This window comes from Schistocerca americana, chromosome 4, assembly GCF_021461395.2.
Source record: "Schistocerca americana isolate TAMUIC-IGC-003095 chromosome 4, iqSchAmer2.1, whole genome shotgun sequence".
Lineage (NCBI taxonomy): Eukaryota > Metazoa > Arthropoda > Insecta > Orthoptera > Acrididae > Schistocerca > Schistocerca americana.
The window spans coordinates 321,131,217-321,140,650 of record NC_060122.1 but is presented as its reverse complement, the minus strand read 5'-3'; positions in this window follow the sequence as shown (position 1 = coordinate 321,140,650).

The following is a 9,434-nucleotide window of genomic DNA, read 5'->3' as shown; positions in this document are numbered from 1 at the left end:
GTATGTGGGAATGTGTTGATTTGTTAGTTTATGTTGTATGGCAAGTTGTTGATGTATTATTTTTGCTACATTGTCGTGTCTTCTGGGGTATTCTGTATTTGCTAGTATTGTACATCCACTTGTGATGTGATCTACTGTTTGTATTTGTTGTTTGCAAAGTCTGCATTTATCTGTTGTGGTATTGGGATCTTTAATAATATGCTTGCTGTAATATCTGGTGTTTATTGTTTGATCCTGTATTACAATCATGAATCCTTCTGTCTCACTGTATATATTGCCTTTTCTTAGCCATGTGTTGGATGCGTCTTGATCGATGTGTGGCTGTGTTAGGTGATACGGGTGCTAGCCATGTAGGGTTTTCTTTTTCCAATTTACTTTCTTCGTATCTGTTGATGTTATGTGGTCTAAAGGGCTGTAGAAGTGGTTATGAAATTACAATGGTGTAGTCGATGTATTTATATGAGCGATTGCTTTGTGTATTTTGCTAGTGTCTGCTCGTTCTATAAAGAATTTTCTTAAATTGTCTACCTGTCCATAATGTAGGTTTTTTATGTCGATAAATCCCCTTCCTCCTTCCTTTCTGCTTAATGTGAATCTTTGTTGCAGAATGTATTATGTATTCTATATTTGTGGCATTGTGATCGTGTAAGTGTATTGAGTGCTTCTAGTTCTGTGTTACTCCATTTCACTACACCAAATGAATAAGTCAATATTGGTATAGCATAAGTATTTATAGCTTTTGTCTTGTTTCTTGCTGTCAGTTCTGTTTTATTATTATTATTATTATTATTTTGGGTGTGGGGAACTCAGCAGCTTGGTCATCAGGTCCCTTGTTGAAGAATCAGCATGCCATTCTTGTGGAGGGAGCGGGAGATGGATGGTGAGGATGAAGGCTGTCCTCACAGGTGGATCTGTTTATGATGCGTCAAAGTCAACTTCCCCTCCCCAGCACTTTAGAGATGAGGCCCAACAGTTCATAACATTTCAGAACGCATGTGACACTGGTGTCAGTATTGCTGAGGATGGTGGACACATTTCCAGCAAAACAGAGAGCTACTCTGGTATCAGTATATAAAACAAACGCGCCAAAATTTGCTGAACCAGCACACCACAATCTCCTGAAAGTACTTCACAGTACGTGTTCGCATTCCGGGTTATAGGAATGCGCATAGACTGGAGTTGAGCCTCCACTAACAATTTTGGAAGCTTGCAGAAGCTTGTATTCTCTTCTTGTCTTAACTGTTTATTGTCCATGTTTCACTTCCATACATGACAACACCCCTGTAAAATACCTTCAGAAGAGACTTCCGAACACTTGAATCTATATTTGATGTTAACAAATTTGGCTTCTTAAGTAATGCTTTTCTTGCCATTGCCAGAATACATTTTATTTCTTCTCTACTAAGGCCATCATTGGTTATTTTGCTACTCAAATAACAATACAACTATGTTAAGTGTCTCATTTCCTAATCTAATTCCCTTAGCATCACCTCATTTAATTCAACTACATTCCATTATCCTTGTTTTCTTTTGAAGATGTTCATCTTATATCCTCCTTTCAAGATGCTGTCCACTCTGTTCAACTGCTCATACAAGTCATATGCTGTCTCCGAAAAAATTACAACGCGATCGGCAAACCTCAAAATTTTCATTTCTTTGCCATGAACTTTCACTCCTACTCCAAAATTTTTTTTTGTTTCCTTTACTGCTTGCTCAATGTTTAGATCGAATACCATTGGTGCTAGGTTAAAATCCTGTCTTACTCCCTTCTGAATCACTGCTTCCCTTTCATGGCCCTAAAATCTTAACTGTCATCTGATTTTACAAGTTGTAAACAGCCTCTTCTTCCTACATTTTACACTTGCTACCATCAGAATATCAAGGAGACTATACCACTTAGTGTTGTCTACAAATGACAAATTTAAGTTGCCTTTCCTTAACTTATCTTCTAAGATAAGTCATTTTGTCCATAATGCCTCACATGTTCCTACATTTCTCCGGAATCCAAACCAATCTTCCCCGAGGTCAGAATGGCATTTATGTCACACCTGTGATCATGTTTATTACATTTTTGTTGCTGTGTTTTAATGCACAGTGTAGGAACATTTTATTATGGGAGGCTGGCAAGTAGAAAGGATCAAAAGACACTCATTAAACGACGTGCCAGGTGGTCACATAGCATGAGAATGGCTGGGTGCACAAGAGCCGCATCGTTCTGGACAGAAAGTGGGGATTCACGTACCAAAATGGGTAGTGAATCTTATTATTTATATTAACTACTTAAATATGTAATATACAGCTCCAACTGTGCTGCTGCTGATACTTGCACTGAGAACTTGTTAACAATAATTTCAACATCCACCAATTTTCCAGGGAATGCTAATTACAAGTCTTAGTTACTGTGAGTGCTTATTCTTAGAAAGGATGGACCAATCACAATTGCACCCTAACAGGGCAGGTGCAAAACTGCTAATATAGCTCACAACTACTCTACAATTTGTTTCTGAGAAGGTAACGCAGGAATTTGTGTATAAAATCTGATCTCATATAAAAACAGAACAGTTTACTGAACAGTCGCCTCAGATCATCTACTTGTGTGACGTCAGTCCAAGGCACTCTGCTATCAGTTTTTGAGGTGGCAACGTGCCAACTAGTGTGTTAAGTATAACTGAGTAAAGATGGAATTTATTGTTAGAATTGCCTCAGAAAACATATTTTTGTGATCTCGTGTAGATTCTAGGATCATGCGAAGCATCTTGTGATTATGGAGTGCAATAACTAATGATTAATCACTGGGAATCTTGTTATGATTTTAACAATAGACGGCTCCAGAAATCATTTTACAAATTTTGCAATTGGGCAAATAAAATATAATTAGTTGGCATCATAAAATTTTAAAATTCTCATTTTGCTTAGCATTTAAATCTACCCACTTGCCACATTATCACAGTATGCATTGTTTACTGCACAATCGTTAGAGCTTGGGACCAACAGAGAAGAAACCAACTGGGGTGATGTCCATAAGATGCAAGTTGAATAGAATTCAGTCACAAGAAGTGTGAGGCCGACACTGGACTTTCTTATGTGAATCACACTTAGCATCACTGTGCCCTGTGTACATACTATGCCCGATGATATTTCTAACATTCGCTCCCTTGTCTGCTGCGATAGTGTTATATCAGCTTCTATTAGTTATTCCAATCTTCTTCACAGAATTCGTGTTAGTATTTTGCAACCATGAATTGTTGAACTGACAGTTCTATGATATTCAGACCTGTCAGCACTTACTTTCTTTGGAATTTGAAATATTACATTCTTGAGATCTAAGGGTATTTTACCTGTCTCGTACATCTTTCACACCAGGTGGAATAGTTGTGTGATGGTTGAGGATATCAGTAGTTCTATCAGAATGCCATCTACTCCAGAGGGCATGTCTCGCCTTAGGTCTTTCAGTGTTCTGTAAATTTCTTCCTGCAGTATCATATCTCCCATCTCATCTTCACCAATGTCCTCTTCCATTTCTATGATATTGCCTTCAAGTATAGCACCTCCGAGTACTCCTTCCACCTTTCATCTTTCCCTTCTTTGCTTAGCAGTGGCTTTACATCTGAGCTCTTGATATTCATGCAGCCACTTCTCTGTTCTCCAAATGCCTCTTTAATTTTCCTATAGTCCATCTCTTTTTCCGTAGTGATATATGCTTTTATATGCTTACATTTGTCCTCTAGCCATTCTGGCTCTAGCATTTTGCACTTCCTGTCAATCCAATTTTTTAAAAATTGTTTATATTCCTTTTCACGTGCTTCATTTTTATATTTTCTCCTTGCACCAAATTCAATATCTCTTGTCTTCTTACCTATTTAATCCTCTAACTGCCTCCACTATCTCACTCATTCATCTTCTACTGTATTCCCCTCCCCTCTGAAACTCTCCACAACCTCCAGTTCTTTCAACTTATCTAGGTCCCATCTCCTTTATTTTCCCCTCTCTTTTGAATTTTTTCAGTTTTAATCTACAGTTAATAACCAATAAATTGTGATCAGAGTCTGCAGCTGTCCCTGGAAATGCCTTACATTTTAAAATCTGGTTTCAAAACCTCCAGCTTACCATTTTATAATCAGTCAAACTTTCTGCTGTCTTCAGGTTTCTTTCATGTATAAAATCTTTCCTGATTGTTAAACCAGGTGTCAGCAATGATTAAAATACACTCTGTGCAAAATTTTACTAGACTGCTTCCTCTGTCACTCCTTTCCCCCAAACTTTACTCACCTACTATTTTTCTCTCTCTTCCTTTTCCTACTATCAAATTCCAGTCTCCCATCAGAGTTAAATTTTCCGCTTCCCTAACTATTTGAATAATTTTTTTTTTTATTTTTTTTTATTTTAAGTCATACATTTCTTCAATCTCTTCATCATCGGTGAAGCTAGTTTGGCATATAAACTTTTACTACGGTGGTGGCTGTCAGGTTTCAATCTATCTTGGCTACCTATCTTGGTAACCTGTATCAGTTAGTACTTTATCAGCCCCCAGTAGACTAGATGTATTTGAGTGGACTGGCCAGTCAAGTTCTCTTTGCTGGGTGCGTGTAGGTACTACCTAATGGTACACCCATCCTGTCAGAAGTCTATATGAACTGAGCTCATCCCTTAGGAATCCCATGAGCTACCAGGGAAACAAATATTGATCCAGGCAGAGCCTTATACAACTGGGCGGTGGCAGCTGTCCAGGTGGTTTGTGACATGCAGTTATTTGTTGTCATTTGGAGAGAGAAGTTTGTTTGTGGGTCGCACTTAAAGGGCGTGTGCACGGTGGCCAGTGAGGCTGGCAGCGAGTGAATGGACAGTGGCAGATCACTCCATGTGGACCTGTCAGTCTCAATTGGCTGGTGATTATGTCACTTCATAAGGGTTCACCCCATTACAGCACATGGCTTTAAGACAATGTTTAATCCACATTTGTGTTTATTACATGCAAATGAAAATTAGTATGACGAAGTATGATATGGAAAATGAAAGAGGAGTTGAGATGAATCAGCTGAGATACTGATACGATTTACACAAATTTTACATCAACAGATATTAAATAAACAAATGTGCAACATGTACAAGTTAATCAACAATTTATGACTTTTGAACCAGTGCAAGTACAGAGTGGAGCAAGTACTTATTTTAAAGGTCCCGTCTAAGTGAAATGACTGACATACTTGCAGCATTAATATTTCACTGGTAAAACACCACTTTTATTAATTTGTTGCTATTAATTAAAACAAACAATACAAGACAGATACGTGAACAGCAAGGCAATGTACGATAGCAGGTGTCATTATAAACATTTCAACATGATTAGTTTGTGATATTTCTAATTATTATGATACGTCACCTTTGTTTATCAATAATTTTAGCTTATGAAATTTCCTGGCAGATTAAAACTGTGTGCCGGACCGAGACTCGAACTCGGGACCTTTGCCTTTTGCAGGCAAGTGCTCTACCAACTGAGCTACCCAAGCACAGCTCACACCCCGTCCTCACAGCTTTACTTCTGCCAGTAACTCGTCTCCTACCTTCCAAACTTTACAGAAGCTCTCCTGTGAACCTTGCAGAACAAGCACTCCTGAAAGAAAGGATATTGCACAGACATGGCTTAGCCACAGCCTGGGGGATGCTTCCAGAATGAGTTTTTCACTCTGCAGCAGAGTGTGTGTGCTGATATGAAACTTCCTGGCAGATTAAAACTGGTGCCGTACCGAGACTCAAACTCAGGACCTTGCCTTTCGCGGGCAAGTGGTCTACAAGGTTCACAGGAGAGTTTCTGTAAAGTTTGGAAGGTAGGAGACAAGGTACTGGTGCAAGTAAAGCTGTGCTTGGGTAGCTCAGTTGGTAGAGCACTTGCCCACGAAAGGCAAAGGTCCCGAGTTCGAGTCTTGGTCCGGCACACAGTTTTAATCTGCTAGGAAGTTTCATATCAGCGCACACTCCGCTGCAGAGTGAAAATCTCATTCTGGAATTTTAGCTTAGTTTTGCCCATATTTGTTTAACCTTTGTATGTATCTAAATTCTGGTTAGCACTTCGGAAAGACTGCTTCATATCCATATGGAAAGTGGTGCCCTACAAAGACCTGCATTGTTCTTTAGTGGCGCAAATGGACAAAAACAATTTTTGCACTCTGCAAAGGTAATTGCAAAACTTTAAAACATTAATTCTGGGCTAACTATTGCAGCTGCAAATTGTATAACATATGTTTTTTGATGAGAACTGAAGCACGCATATCATCATGCAAATAGAATTAAGAATATGTAAAAAGTTATGCAAAGTGGTGGTGATCAATGGAAAGCAGTTTGTGATGTAGCTTGTCAAATTTTTGATCGAAGGTATTTCCAGTTCATAGTTCTGTGCTTTTGCACATGTTGTATCTTTTGGTGATTGTTGCAAAATTGTAGCTATGGGACTGTTTCCGTTACAGTGCCACAACACTTAGCTGCTGAAGCACTACTCTGGGAGTGTTTACTTCTGAGCATTCCAAACAGTGTTTCGGGATACCAGTGGGACTTAGTTTCTAGGTTGGACTATTTTCGCCAGGTTTAGATTGTTCTGTGGCATCAGACACCTAGGAATTCGCACTAGTGTTGAGTGAACTTTAGACCATCGGGATTAGGCCATGTTTTAGCGAATTGATCAATTTGCTAAATTTCAATCAATGTTCTTCAGCATTCAATCTTTATTAAAATTTGTAGGGTGATCAGCATCACTATTAGGGGCTGTAGCAGGAATTAAAATGGCACGTTACTGTTTGGAAGATAGTGCATTCAGTTATGCATAAAAACTTGTGGATTTTAAGGAACTTAACACATGCATTCGATTCATCATTCGACTTCAGCCTCTGAGACTGTACCCTGGTTAACATCTGTACTTTTCAGTCAGAAGCATCAAGAGTATTTTATTTAGGCACTTTAACGGGTGTTAAGAGCACATACCTGGCAGCAAAAAGAGTAGGATATTGTCCTTGTCTCAACAGTCATTCACCAGTCAGCATGAAGCACACCTTGAGGGTGAAGACTTTTTTTTTTAATAATGGTGTACACCTTCATTGTGCTCCAGGCAATGAAGCTATGGGAATGGCTTTAGTTACACCCCTCCAAACAGTTTGACAAAAATTGTATAATATTAATGCTTTGGGAATGGCTTTAGTTACACCCCTCCAAACACTGTTTGACAAAAATTGCATAATATTAATGCCACTGTTCATTAACTTTCAGCCAGAATGCAATTATTGTGGACTAGCTCTTTGCACTCTTTGGTCAGTAGTTTTGTTATGATGACTGATGGTAAATAAGTAAACTGTTGTATGTGCAACAATGTCAACTGCACTCACATGCCAAGAATGTAAACAGTTAAAAAATGGGCATTCCATCAGGAAGTGGTGGACAGTTAAAACTTGGGCACAATGTGTACAAAGTGGTGGGGCAGCACCATTTATCAAATGTCAGTAGTTAGAAAGGCGGTACTCAATACGCAGCCTAGTTAAAATGAGTGGATAGTATATCAAAGGACTACACTCAATTAGTCTCGAGTAGGACACAATTACACAACTTCATGAAGATAATACAATTACGCTGAAGAGTCAGGTTGTCGTAATTGTCAAGAAACTTAATTTTAATAGAACCGACTTTACCAACCAACTATGTGTGCGTGTGGTGCGAAAGTTATAAAGTATTTAGTGGCCAAGGAACAATAAACTGTTCGTTCCAAGTGAAATATCAAGCGTGGACGACAAAGTGATTTAATTAACAATAGTTAACCAACGACTGTTCAACAGGGACAATTTAATCTGAATATCAAAATACCTACTTCATTAATTGACAAGAGAACTTTTGAACATTTTTTTTAACATTACGGCATAGGTTCACTCAGATGTGATCAAAGAGTATCTGTGGATCTCTCTTCATACAGGTTCAACAACTCCATAGCAACGAGCCAACAACGTACGAGAAGACTGATAATTACTATGTTCCCTCACAATTGGTGGTATGTACGACGCGGATGAAGCATCCATCGTACGAGTTCACATTTCTGTCTCTCGTTCACCAACGGGGACCTACGTCATCGCGCATCGTGTCTCAACGCCACTGCGAGAGCTAAGGCAGTAGCAGCTCTACAGCGTCGACAATATCAGCACGCGATTGGAATACGGGGACGCCATAAAGGTCAAAACGAATCAGTAAGAAATGTTAAAGCTCAAAGCAGTCATGAGGGCACAATTTCGTTTCCTGAAGGCAGATTGCAAGGGGATGCTGCGATACTAAAAGCAGCCATAAATCCTCTTTGTGGAACCGAAGTCTACCAACGTTTCATTGGAGGAGAGTCATGATGAGGAAGAGATGTAGGGGTGTTACCTTGGCGGCTGCTGAGTGAGAGCCGGTGAAGAGTTGCTACTACAGGGCACAGGAGCATGAGGATCTTGCTCCATGGGGATCACAGAAGCATCGGCTTGCTTTTGCAGTTAGTCTGTGGAGTCCAACGCTGAAAAATGGTATCATGTGGCGCACCGTCAAAGAGGTTCTTAGAGTCGGCGAGGGAGAAGACCATTTGGCTTTGGTGGACTTCTTCGAGTCTTTCAGGTTAGAGGAAGACTTGGGTGTTGTTTGGCTGGAGGAAGTCTGCACAGGAGTACTACTCCTGTCCTTTCCGGCCTACCGGTTGTGTAGCTGGTGGCTTTGCCCCGTGAGGTGACAGATTGGCAGCTTGTTGCACAGCTGGATTTGCGGGTGGGGCAGTGATGCTACCTTGGCAATGGGTGATTTCACAACCTCAGAGCTCAATTGGATGTCTCATGTCTGCTTGTCCATGTCCTGCATGGAGCGAGGGGTAACAAGAACAGGACTATAGGTGCCAGATGGGAGAATACAGGTTTGCGACTAGCCAGGGCTATTGGGTATGGCACTTTTTCCTTTACCCAGATGTCTTTAACAACCCGGTCATCAAGTTACACAGGACAATCCCTAAAGGAGGTGGCATGGCCGCCATTGCAGTTGATACAGCAGGGAGGAGGCAGCGGATAATTGGCCTTGTGGGAGGAGGCAGCGGATAATCGCCCTTGTGCGCATCCCTGTCACAGGTTACACATTTGGCTGGGTGTCAGCAAGACGTTCTAGTGTGGTTGAAACGATGACAATGGTAGCAGCGCATAGATTTCAGAATGTTCGGCTGGACTATGATAATTTCGGCAAGCAGTTGTTGTGTTTGAAAATCAGAAGTAGTCTCCAAAACCAAAGTAGCATTCCATAAATGAGAGCAGGATTTCACATGGCCGGCAATTGCAACACCTTTCTGAATAATAAACCGATTGATCGTAGCGAAGGACTGACCGTCTTCAGGACATGAGATCATGAGGAACTGTGGTGCAACAGGAATGGTCTTTGAATCATTACCCTCAATA